The sequence below is a fragment of the Crocodylus siamensis genome, chromosome 6 (assembly GCF_052110815.1).
Source record: "Crocodylus siamensis isolate JL-2025a chromosome 6, ASM5211081v1, whole genome shotgun sequence".
Taxonomy (NCBI): domain Eukaryota; kingdom Metazoa; phylum Chordata; order Crocodylia; family Crocodylidae; genus Crocodylus; species Crocodylus siamensis.
This window is the reverse complement of record NC_143400.1, coordinates 86,010,227-86,023,101: the sequence shown is the minus strand read 5'-3', so window position 1 is coordinate 86,023,101 and position 12,875 is coordinate 86,010,227. Positions and strand designations below refer to the sequence as shown.

The 12,875-nt window shown below is 41.8% G+C and overlaps 1 protein-coding gene across 8 annotated transcripts in view; it reads right to left on the bottom strand.

The window, feature by feature from the left end:
* Nucleotides 1-12,875, bottom strand: part of NLGN1 (neuroligin 1) — a 623,398-nt gene that overhangs the window by 187,868 nt on the left and 422,655 nt on the right. The gene's annotated exons all lie outside the window — the stretch shown is intronic.

Below are 12,875 nucleotides of genomic sequence, written 5' to 3'. Positions count from 1 at the left end.
TCAACAAGCCAAAAGGTGTGCAGGGCACAAGCAGTTGCTACCATGAACAACAGTCAATGGGCATTATTAGGTGCTGTGAGCTTGCTGTATTATTTTCTGGGGTGCAAAGGAAAGACTTCATTCTTTTCATCCAGATCCCTGCGCAAGATGACACCCCTCACTAAAGCTTTAGGGGAAACCCAAGATTAGGCCCTTATGGCCATAGTCCCTTGAGGGCCACTTCCCTTGTTTTGCAGGATTATTAGTTTTAATGACTACCATAAGGTACTAAGCCAACACTACTTCAGATGACTTTCAAATTGATTTCCCGCTCAGAGAATATTACTGAAAAGTATTTTTTCCAGTGCAAATTACAGGGTAAATAAAGGGACAGCCAAGTAACGTCACACTAAATGGCTTTCTTACTTGACTCAAAAATTCATTGAGAAAAAGGACTTCTTTCTTTTCGACTTTCCAAATTGCCAGTGAAATGAAGATCCTAATTTTTAATTTGAATACAGTCTGGGAGACTATCACATCACTAACAACAACAACAAAAAAATACTTTTCAAGGTTGCTGGCCTTCACTGTCTTTTAAGCCTTAAACTTGCCAAGCATGCTCTCATACTTGTTTCTCTCATTTGCTAAATGAATGCATCGCTCTTTCCAAGCTTGTTTATATGATCAACCAATTTAACTGTAACATAGTAAATACTATTACATTCCAGCCTCTTATTACTATTATTTAAAAACCAAAATATATTTCAAAGGGTCTGAAATACAATTTCCATTTTAAAGAGTAAACATTTTTAGAGCAGTTATTTATATTTCTGCATTAGCTAACATTCCTCTTTACACTCCTGACTTCTGCGCAGGGCATAAGTACATTTATAATTACAGCTTCTGTGCATGTAAATGACAGTTGTGCCTCCGTATTTGTCAATGGAAACACTAGAGAATTCTAAGTGGAGCATGGCATATCCAAAATCATTAAAAAACCTCTCTATCAACAGTTTGACATACAGTAACATATTGAATAGGGTTAAATGTTTGTCTTTGGAGATTTTGCGTATTTGCTTAAAAAGTGATTGATAATACCAGAATTAGTGATGGATTTGACTGCAGTTTGCTGCTGCCTTCTTATCTGAGATGCATAATCTCCCCGTGAAACAAATATTCCAATATAAAACAAGCTTAATTACAAATTGAATCTAAGCAAGCCATGTATTAAGCCAAAGAGTGAAATAAACAAACTTCTTTGTCTTTAAAACATACCCTACTGGGATGTCTTCTACAGAACCATTCATTTATCTGCTGGGATATACAGGTCAGACTGGTTAGCCTTACAAATGTTCATCCTGATAGACATTACCATAGAAAGGAAGTATATACTGACAACCTTTGCCCTTATAATAGCAGTTTAAAAATACATCAGAAGAAACAGGTAAAAATCAAAGTTCACAGTGGCAACTGTATTGTTTTAGACTGCAGAAACCTTTTTGTATTAGGTGGTTTTTGTTTTAAATTCAACCCAATACATTTTTTAAGCTATGTCTATAACCTAATTCAAACCAAGTGCCATCCACTGTTTAAACCGACAGTGAAAAACCATAAGAATGGTTCACACAATATTTTGAACTGTTCTCTTCTGAGTTCAGCATACTTTGGGGATCTTTATCTCTTAGTATAGCAGAGCTTAAGGGATTTAGCATGAGATAATACAATGGAATAATTCTCTGATGGCTACACCGATGTATCCATTAGATGCAAATAAAAAGTTATGCCATGCATGCTTTAACTGTCTTGACAGCTAGGTTAAGCAATAGCTCTGCTTTTCTTAAAATCTTATCCCCCTTTGACTTCTGTTGCTCTGTTCATTTCTAGTTCTCCTACTTCTCCAGTCACTCCTTCAGTGTGGCCTTCAGAGGAGTCTCTTCCTTCCCTTTCCAATTGTCTGAGGAGGCCCCAAGAGACTTCTCTCTCAGTCCCATTCTGCCCTCCCTCTTCAATTATCTCTGGGTAATCAAATCTGCAAACAATTTCAACTACCATCTCCATGCTGACAACTCAGATCCACCTCTGTACTCCAGACCTGTCTCATCCTATCCAAACTAAAATCTCAGTCTGTTTCTTTGATATCTCCTTGTGGAGTCTAGCTGTCAGCTCAAGCTCAGCATGGCTAAAAGAGAGCTCTTAATCTTTTCCCCTGAAGCCTTCCCCATCCACCTCGTCTCTCAATCACTGTGGACAACACCACTATTCTCCCTGTCAGGCCTGTAACCTGGCTATCTTCTTCAATTCAGTCCTTTCAGTAGGTCCTTACATCCAGGCTAGGTCTACATCTTGCTGATTTTTCATGCACAACATCTATAAAATGAGGCCTATTATATCCGTACAGTTCACTTTCTTGCCCAGGCTGTCATCATCATATACCTCAACTATGACATCATTTCCCCAGTCTATAGCCATCATTTAGGTTGTCCTGCTCATATGCATTTAGAATACTGCTGCAAAGGTTCACTTTTTTTTAAGCCTATTGCTTTAATCACATCTCCCTTCTTTTCTTTGAATGCACCTTCTAGATCCTCCTTCATCACAAACTTAAGTTTCCTGTTCGAACAACTGTGCATCCTGCCATGCCACATGTGTATGGTAGGACGCGTGATTTTGGAATTGGGGGTTAGGCCCCAGTTGTACCTTACTTGCTGGTACAGGTGGTGACCGAACTTACCCTGTTGGTACAAGATGAAATAAATCAGCTGATTTTTAACTGGGGCTGGGAGAGGCAGGAACAACCGGAGGAGCTGCACCAGCTGTTGCATTGTGTGGGCGCAGCGCGCCACGCGCCGTCTGGGAGCTGGGGCAGCTCCACCTGTTGGCCGGATCCGCTCAGTCCCAGCGGCCCTAGGTCCCAGAGAGCGTGCGGCGCCTTGCTGAGCCGCGCTGCACCCGTGCGATACAACAGCTGCCACTGCCCTGCGGTGGTACTAAGACACCTAAACATGATCCTACTCTACGGTGCTCAAGCCCCTGAAATCTAATTTACATGGTAACTGTTATAAATACCTTGAACTCTAGCCTACGATGCCAAAAAGCAGCTAAGAGAAAAAGAACCCAAGAACTTTTGCATCAACCTTTTTCAAAGGTGGACAGTGAATGACTTCAGGGTTTGTACAGTATTCTGGATTCCCGGTCTATGACTAGGAGATATTGTAAGTTGTAGTTCTAAGAATATATGGTTTTCCCTTTATCAACATACTTTTTAGAAATTTGAGTTATAAAAGTGGGCTTTCTTGGAAAAGGATTTTCTAGAGACTCTCCAAATACAGCATAAATCTCTCATGAGAGGTTCCAAATAGCTCTAGGCAATATTCAGAGGTGTTGTATTAAGTGAAAGAAGGAATTGTTTCTCCCCAGAGCAAAGATAACTTGGGACTTTCCATATGGTATTTCAGAAGGAAACCGTCTCAGACAAAGATAAATATGCCTGGTACCAACAATTTAAAAAAAAAGACAAAGCCCATATATGACTAAGCGCGTTCAACAGCAGAGTGCCTCTACTGTCAAATAAGGCAAACACTAAATGGACCAGCATATATTTTCTATGCCCCAAAAGCTAAATTCAGAAGGAAAGGATTAAATGCACAGCTTCTAAATATATACTATAACTCACCTTCTTACATTTGAAATCTGTGCACCTGCAACACTGTACATGTATAATACTACGGCAAATGTATGTAGCTTTTGAGACAGAACCCTGAAAATTGACTCTGCTGAATATTACACAACTCTACAGTCATATAAAAATATGTGTAGTTGTTTTTCACATTGTTTAGTATTATAGCTTAGACCCATGCATCTAAATATACGCTTTCTTCCTTTGACGCTCCCATTTTAGAGATCTATTCTGACATTTTTGCTAGTAAAATTATATGCTTAAAAATATTAAATCTGATCCAGAGAATGACTTCTTTGACTAGACTAATTATCATAAACTTCTGAGAAGTCATCCATATTCATTTAAATGATTGCAGTGATGCTTAATGGCAGAATTAGAACTGATGAAGCCTTAAGCTTTCTTAGCATTGCACTCAGTGAACATGTGAATTCAGCAAATCGCACTGTTGCCACCTTACCAGCAAGTGCTTTTTGTAATGCTAAGTGAATGTCTCTAACATTTCTGTAATGACACTCTACACCTATTTACAGCACAAAGTAGAATTATTCTCAGTGACGCTCATCTACAGGCATCAATCTAGGCCCCTTCCTAGCTATAGGGCCGACACAGCCAGCAGTACCAGCACAGATTTAACCCACAAGGGAAAGGCTGGGTTCCTGGGTGAATCTGCAGAAGGTACCTTACCTCAGGTGCACTGCAGAGCTCAGTTTTTATAGGAACACATTTGAAGATATCACCACCCATGCAGCTTCTTAAACAAGCAACAGTTTGCCTGACATTCTCAAAAGGTTGCATCTAATACTGTATTAGTACCGTAAAACACACGCTTGGTATTTTATGCTTCTGCTACTGGACACCCATGGCATGAAAAAAGGAGAAAGATTACATACTCCTAATTGTGTCACTTTTAGAACTCGGAGATCTATTTTCTCGTAGCGTGCAAACCTGCAAAATAAGATCAAAATAAATAGAAACAAATATATCAAATGATTGCACTCGGGTTTTCTGGAAAGCACACCACTGTAACAGACAGCTATTTGTAGCTTTCATTGGCTCACATTTAACAACTATTTGGGTCAAGCATCATTTCATGTCTTTATAAATGAAAGCCTCCCACATAAAGGGATGGCTAACACTGTTCAGCAGCAGGGGATAGAATGTATTAAATCCCTTCTTCAATAGCATGGTGAACCAGGTAATTGATGCAGCAAGGCAAGGCATTATTAATGCGATTGCCTCTGCTAATTCCAGACTTATTGTGATATCTTTTAAATCCACTATGGTAATTTTTGATAATGCTTTTCCCTAGTTATCACAGTATCGTACTTCACTTTTCTGGCGTGAAATATGTGGCCAGTCTTTCTAATGTTCATCCCCCCTTACATGTGTACACACACGCACGCACTTCTTGTGCCATTAAAGAATTAATTTTTCAACAAAGGAACCAAACTCTAACCAAGGAAGTGCAGATGAATGCAGTCTCTTAAGATTAGGCTGGGAAGAAGACTCTTCTGATTAAGTCTCGCAGGAATGTTACCAATTCATTAAAGTCCAGAACTTAAGTACAAGCAGCCCCCTCCAAGTCGATGGCACTTGTTGCGTTTGAAATAAATGTGATGCTTTTGTATAGATTTCACTTATAATCATTAGCAAATTTTGCTGGTTCTTAATATTTTTCACAGATCACTTTATAGAAATAATTTAGCTGGTTTCCCGTTGCTGTTTCTAGCTATTTACAGGAATATCTGTATATCTACATTTCAAAATTATTGCTTGTGGGAAAAGAACAGGAAGGTATCGAGCAACACATGAAACTGTTTTACAAATATAAGACAATACATTTTTTACAAAGACGTATAGCAAGGGAGGTCACGTCCCTGCACCAGACAGGTTGTAAGTACTCTAGTCTTGTTTCCAAAATAGGCTTGCCCTAATTCGGCTCCCCCCATGTAATCCCTCATTCACCATTCTGGCTATGGTAGGGGACTAAGTAGAAATTCTGATATACTGGCAGCTGCAGGAGGACAGTAGCTGTCAATTCTACTAAATGAGTGCAAGCAGGAACTAGCATCGAGAGGGTTTCTTTTATTGCTTTGGCTCTACTTTCACTCAGTATGACCAGATAGTGGAAGAGCTGGAGTGACCCTTAGATAACAACATTAGCTGCTTATCAGGAGACAGCAGCCATCTTGCTGCTAGGAAGCCACAGCCTGACGTCTTGCAGTTGAGGATGAAAAGGGTTGTGGTGTTCAGAGGAACATGGAGGCAGTCCTAGCAAACAATGCGGGCTGTTCTTTTGGCTATGCTATTATTTTTGCCACTGCAGATTTCTCATCTCCTCTCCTTTCCCTTGTCAGACAAGTGTTTGGGATGTGCTCCTTAAAGGAGAGCCAGTACAGAACATATCCAATATTCAGTAAGAACACTGGACAATCTGTGAGAGAGAAGCAAGTTGGGGAAAGGTTTCCCCGCACAAAAAAAAAATTATTGTGAAAATAGCCATTGTTATGGGCTCTGGGCAGCTGCAGAAAGGAACTGCTGACAGCAGGAGGGGGAGAGGCCACTTTCCCCACCGTGCTGAGGAACAGCTTCTCCTATTGTGCCACTGCTGCTGAGCCTGGGTAGGAGAGTGCAGGGTCGGGGCTGTGCAGTGAGGGTCCTGGTACCACACGGCTGGGGCCCGTGGTGGTGGCAGCCAGAAGGAGCTGCCTGCCACCTGGGCTGCCAGCTGCAGAGTGGCCCCAGTCTCTCTGTGTGCCGGACATGCCATGGCCAGACTGGGTGCGGGCTGTGCTCAGGTTCCAGCTGATCTGCTCTGGCAGGGATGGGTCTGGAGTGGGAGCGGGACACTGGGGCTGTGCACTGCTGGTAGTGATGGGGAGATGTTGCAGGGCACTTGGGCTAGGGGTTTTTGTGGGGCAGGTGCTGATCAGATCAGGGGAGCATGTGCAGGGGTCCCATGCACACCCCGCCATACCCACAAATCCTCCCCTGAAAAACCCACAACCACATCCTCCCCCACGCTGCACCCACCTACAAACCCCACAAACACTGCACCCTCCTGCACAGTTTCCCCCGCAAACCCCACCCCTTACACTCACCTCCCCCACACACTTGTGCACCTTTGCCCTGCTTACTGCTACATGCACATACCTCACCACACATGCACCCACACACCCCTATGCCCCACCCACACCCCCAGCCACCCTTCCGCTCCACACACCCCACAAACCCCGTACGCAGCCACCCACATACACACACACAGAACCGCACAAACACTCCCCGCAAAAAACCTCCTATAGCCACTCACCCACATCTACACACACTCCCACACATCATATACACACATCCACCCTTACCCATAGGCCCCACAAACCCCATACCCACCACCTCTCCACACTCCCTTACAATATACAAGAGTTAGACATCATTTTGAAATCACCTCTATATACACCACACAAACAAACCAGGACAAATATATTTTTAAAACAAAATTAAAATGTTATTTCAGCTGTTTGATTTTTAGTATAAAATTTGGTTTGTTTTTTTCTGGTTTCAAGATGGCAAACCCCCTTCCCAAAAGGAGTACTTCTGGGGGCAAGGGGACGGACTTTGGTGGCAAAGTTCAGGGGTTAGCAGGCGGACTTCTAGTCCCAAGATGGTGACCAGTGGGCAGGGCACCTGTCAAGGGGCAAAGCTACCCTTGCAGCCCTTGACAGCTCACCAAAACTCATTAAGTGGCTCTCCAGCCACAATAATTGCCCACCTCTGCTACACAGAAACATCACTACACTTGTTAAAGTCATGCCAGCAGCAAATACATATATACAAAATGTATACATTTCATTCTTTTTATATATTACAAGGAAATGTCATTAGAAAGCTTAAGGTTTTTAAATTTTTTTCCAAATTATGCGACTGTTTCACAGTTGAAATATAAGCATACCACAAAAAAGTGAATATATGTCCCCTCTGTGATTAAGCAAGTGTTTACATACACTGTTTAGAGGATCATTCCAATATCAAACACTTGCCGTGTTATGAGAAATAACAAACAGGGAACAAAAATTGCCAGGAGCAACCTAATATTCATCTTTTAGAGTTACATTTCATTTACAGTTTCGATCTTTGATTTTTTTTCTGCCCTGAGAAATCACAAGGGTTGTCCTTACATTTTTTAAATCAATGATTTATAATGGAAAAGGCTAACGTTTGTGTCACTTTGAGCTTGCTTCAAGCCAGTTTTGCTTTGGGGAAAATTTGTTACAAAAATAATGCAGGGAATATGTATTTTATGGCTTATCTAAATGAGTCAGGCGCCTGTTGCGTGTCCAAAAAAAAGCGGGCAGTTAGTATGATATGGAATATTACAGAAGCCAGCACAGCCATTAGACTGAAATATATAGCCCATTGGTCCCTAACTGGTACTTCACATAGGCAGAAGCAAAACCTTATTATGAAAATTATTGATATTATAATCATCAATGTAAAGATAGTCTACTAATCTCTCTGTTCCTGGAAAACTTCAGGAAAAGAGGTTTAGCCATTTCTGAGCCAGAGCTGAAGGGAGAAATATATTGTTTTACCCATTTAAAAAAAGGCCTGCTGACCTTGCCTGTGAAATATTCTGGAGGTGCCATGCTTCAGAGTAGGGACTTTACTTTTGGTTACAGGTTGGCCCTCTGCCCAAATCATTGCCACTGTTCCCATTTCTTCCTAGCCCTATTGTAACCAAGAACCAGTGAGGAGTGAAAAAGGAAATGAGGGGAGCAAGTATTAAACCTACTGGGAGAAGGGAGTCCGACCTGAGAAGGACTCAGAGTGCCAGCCAGTCCCAGTTCTCTGCAAAAAATAACTGGACAAACTGAATGAGGATCCTAGAGATCTGAGGACTTGCTGCTATGGGGAGTGAAAGAGAATGGGGCAAACGCTGGCCAGGCAGAGAGAAAGATATTGGATAAGACCAGGGAATGGTTGTGTGATGAAACAAGGAAAAGAGACCCAAAAAATGGAGAGTGGGGCTGAGATGAGGAGCCAGGGATTGGAAAGAGATGGTTTAGAAGGGATAGGCCAGAAAGGTAGGGCTGTGTGAAGCTTTGGTCACTGATTCTATTCAGCAGAGATCTGGCCTGATTTGGTGGCTGAATCTCCAAATCCAAATCGAATCAGGAGACCCTTTAATCTTTCTGAATCAAACTGGAACCCTCCGAAGCAATTCGGAGTGATTCGGAAAGATTCAGCGATTCAGATATAGACATAGCTTTAAAAGTTTTTTCTACATACCTCAAGGTTTCAGGTGGCTCGTGAATCTTGCGATGGTGGGGCAGATGAAGTACTTCTGGTCCAATTCCAGGTTTGCCACCAAGCACAAGGGGTGGGAGTGGTTTCCCCGTGCTCCTGCAGGATTGCCGTGTTCATGAGCCACACCTGGTGCCTCAAGGTATGTAGAAAAAAAATTTAAAACTGTGTCTATGTCCGAATCATTGATTTTCTTCAGATTCAGATTCAGCCGAATCAAATTGGAGACAGTGATCCGAATCAACTAATCGAATCACTGTCCCCGATTCAAGCTGAATCTGAATCCGAATTGAATACGGCCCATTTCGCACACCTTTACAGAGATGGTCACACTTGTTGGGGATGGGAGGGAAATAGCACAGAATCCATGATCTCTAAATCTCACCATTCCTCTGCTGTCTGCAAATATCTGTTAAACCCACTAGCAAAGTATGTGCCTCATCCCCATTTATTTCTGCTTCACACAGAAAATGAAAACACATCATTGCTAACAGTCACTCCATTAGCTCAAGTGGCAAAGGTCTGTGCAGTGAATCTAATGGTTTCATCAGCAGGACTGGAATATGCTGGTGTCAATATATGGACATCACATGATGATGGAATTTGTTTTTTGTAGTTTGTTTTCTTAACACGCACAAAAAACCTCATGTTAAAACGGTATGACATAGGTTGCAAACCCAAGCACCAAAGAGTAGGAGATGCCAGAATTATGCAACCTTCATTTGACCCCTGCATTCTGATAGAGCCTTCAATTACATGGTCACATACTGCTTTTCTCAGGGGACTCCTGTCTGAATCAGTGCAGGCATCTTCTGAAAATGAATTGTGACAGTATAGCAAAAGAAAGCTCTGGTCTGTAGGGACTCCCGTTTGTTTGTTACAAAAGCTGGAAAGTGTGGATTGCAAGGGGCAAAGTTCTACAGAAAGAAAAGTAGGACCATCATCTCTCTAAGGCCTTGGGGAACCGGGGTTTATCCCTGCCACAGAGTCTCTATGTTGATAATCATGTTTCTTAAACCAAACTTATCACAGTGGTCATTAGCTCTGTGCTCCAGACTTGTGAGCCTGAGATCTTTCTTGAAGAACATGATCAGAGCTGCAAGGGAAGACAGTGGAAACTGTCCTTTGACCCGATAGGGCAATTTTACACATGCTTCAGGGAGGGTGGGGGGCAGCACTTTAATTAGAGCAGCCTGTTTGATCAGCTTTTAGTTCAAGTGCCCCCCGCTGCCATTATGAAGCGCAGGGATGCTGACACACGAGACTTGGGAGGCTGCTGGAGCAGATTTATTACCACGCTCCAGCAGACTCGATTAATTACAGCACATTGGAGCAGCCTCTGTGCTCGTGTACAGGCACCCGTAATGTGCTACGTTAATGCTAAATTTCCTAGGCATCCCAAATTGAGTATTTTTTCCCTTAATCTCAGTGTCAAGAGTAAATTGGATGCTTATCTTGCTGGGATCCTATGACCCCAGCTGACTTCCTGCCCTTTGGGCAGGGGGCTGGACTCGATCTCCCGAGGTCCCTTCCAGCCCTAATGTCTATGAAATCTATGCAAGTCAGTTCCCCAATTGTAAAATGGGGATATCTCCTTATCTCACAGTATTAGGAAAATAACTTAACATTTGTGAAACACTCACACTAGTAATGAGCCTGGCCTAAAGAAGAAATGGAGTGGAGATTAATCAATCATTCTAACTTCGGAGCATAGGTTGAGTTGTATGCAGCAAGGCTTCAGGCCACACACTGAACAGAAGAAAAGATTTTGAACACTTGCTTGTAACATGAGCACTGTAAATCCTATGCACTGAATGAACCATGGGACTGGTGGGAGAAAAAAGTTATGATTACGCAATTAATGACTGAATCATAATATTCACAAAGGGGCTGAATGCAGTTTGCATAGACAGCCTTGATTCCAGCAATTCATAACTAGAGTGCTTGACTTTGCAACCTTTATAGGTTTTTTTTTAACAGTTTGTGTATCCTATCCTGCATATATTTGTATACATAAGCACAAACATTTAGCAGTGTATATGAAACCTCAGTTAGAATGATGTCAAGATACAGAATGGGTAGAGAAAAAGTAGGTCTTTGCATGCATTAAAAATGCATGAATAATTATTACCAGGAAAATTGTAATTAAAGTGGGTCATAAAGTAAAGCTTCCTTACACTAAAGTTCGTCACCAGGTATCACACAGATTCAGTAATTAGAATGAGGCTGCTAGGCTCACAAGTACTGATTATCCAAATTAATTCTGCAGTAAAGATGCACCTCTATTCTTAGTGATAAATGTTATATCTCAATTTATGAAATAAATACCTTTTACTGTCCTAAACATAAGCAACGTATTCAAGTAAAGAAAAAAAGCACAACTCCAGTAATAAAGTCTGTAAGCTAGCACTGTTCAACACTACTGTTATAGTACCATGTATTGTATACTTTTAACTAAAAACCTGCCCAATTTTACTGACAAATACAGAACGCTGGACTGTGTGGTGCAGTAGCACAGACACAAAGAGATCATAGTTCTTACCATGGTACACTGAAAGGATGTGTACTTCTGGTGCCAAGGGTCTGCTAGTGTAGCATTTGAGACAAGCATGTCTACATGATTCACTACATAAAAATTCTCAGTATGGCAATAGCAGAAATAGAGACTGAAACCAAAAGTGTAATTTGGGGTTGACAGGTGGGATACCAGCCCCAGGTGCCAACTTAGTGGGGGTACCAGAATGGTAGACTGCTGGGGACTCCGTGTCATGGCAATTGCAGCAGCAAGCAGGGTGGGCAGGTCTATGCCCTGGGAAGCAGGTAAGACTCCTCCCTCGCCGCCCTATTCAAGCACTCAAATGTACCTCCACCGTCTCTACTCTCCAACAGGGTTTTTGTCCAAGGCACGAACACTGCTAGTTACACCTCAGATGGGACCAAATTCTGTTCCCACTCGCAACCATGAAATACAATTGATTAATGAGAACAGATATGAAGCAATTTAAGACAAGATTTGCAGCAACACTGGTAGAGGTCAGATTGATTTTTTCACCTTCAGTAAGGTACTGTTAGATTAATAGGGGTAGGGCTTAGACATATGGTGTAGGAATGCTTAGTTCATGGCTCTTTGTTCATGATAGGGGTCCAGTATGAAGGAAAGGCCAAAGGGGCCAGTTTTCAGAAGTACACTGAATTTCCAGAAGTAAAAGTTAGATTTCTCTGCTGGCGTTTTGCCTTATGGAGAAGGGAACACCTAAACACTTTGGAGGCCAAGGTTTTTCCTTTTGTTATCATTAACCTTCTTTCAATGAGTAAAAGGAAGGCAGGGGCATTCAAACATGAATTGAATTCGATGTGTAGATAGAAAGAAGTCTATGCCATGTTATAGGCTAAAAGCTGAGAGCCCTTCAACCCCTGTATGTGATCTGGTGCATTCAAATTAACTGAAGTTGTGGCTGCCACTATAAACCCATCTCCATCTTTACCCTTCAGTCAGTCAATAACAGAAACATCTCAGCTACTAATTTTAAAGTGTGACATAAAAAATACCAAATCCAGAAATCAGGTACGATTGTATCTGGGACACATACCTACTGTTTACTAAAAGAGTAGCAAAAAAAACCCCATTGGCAGTAGAGGTACTTTCCCAGAAAGCTGATAGTTTGCAGATGTGTTTTAAATTTTTAAATCATTGGACCTGATGAGCTATGAAGGTCAGGCAGGGTTAGAACTTGGATGGACGATTTCTAAAGTACAGAGGAAATGGTGTTGACGATTTAGTAGGAGGCACTCCTCTGTCTGAGTTAGTGTTGAGGCAATATGCCAGTGTTGATTCACAGTGTTAAGCCAAACAGTGTTAAGCCAAATGGCACTGGGTTATCTGAGTTACCATCCTTCAGATAGGTCATAAATAATTTTG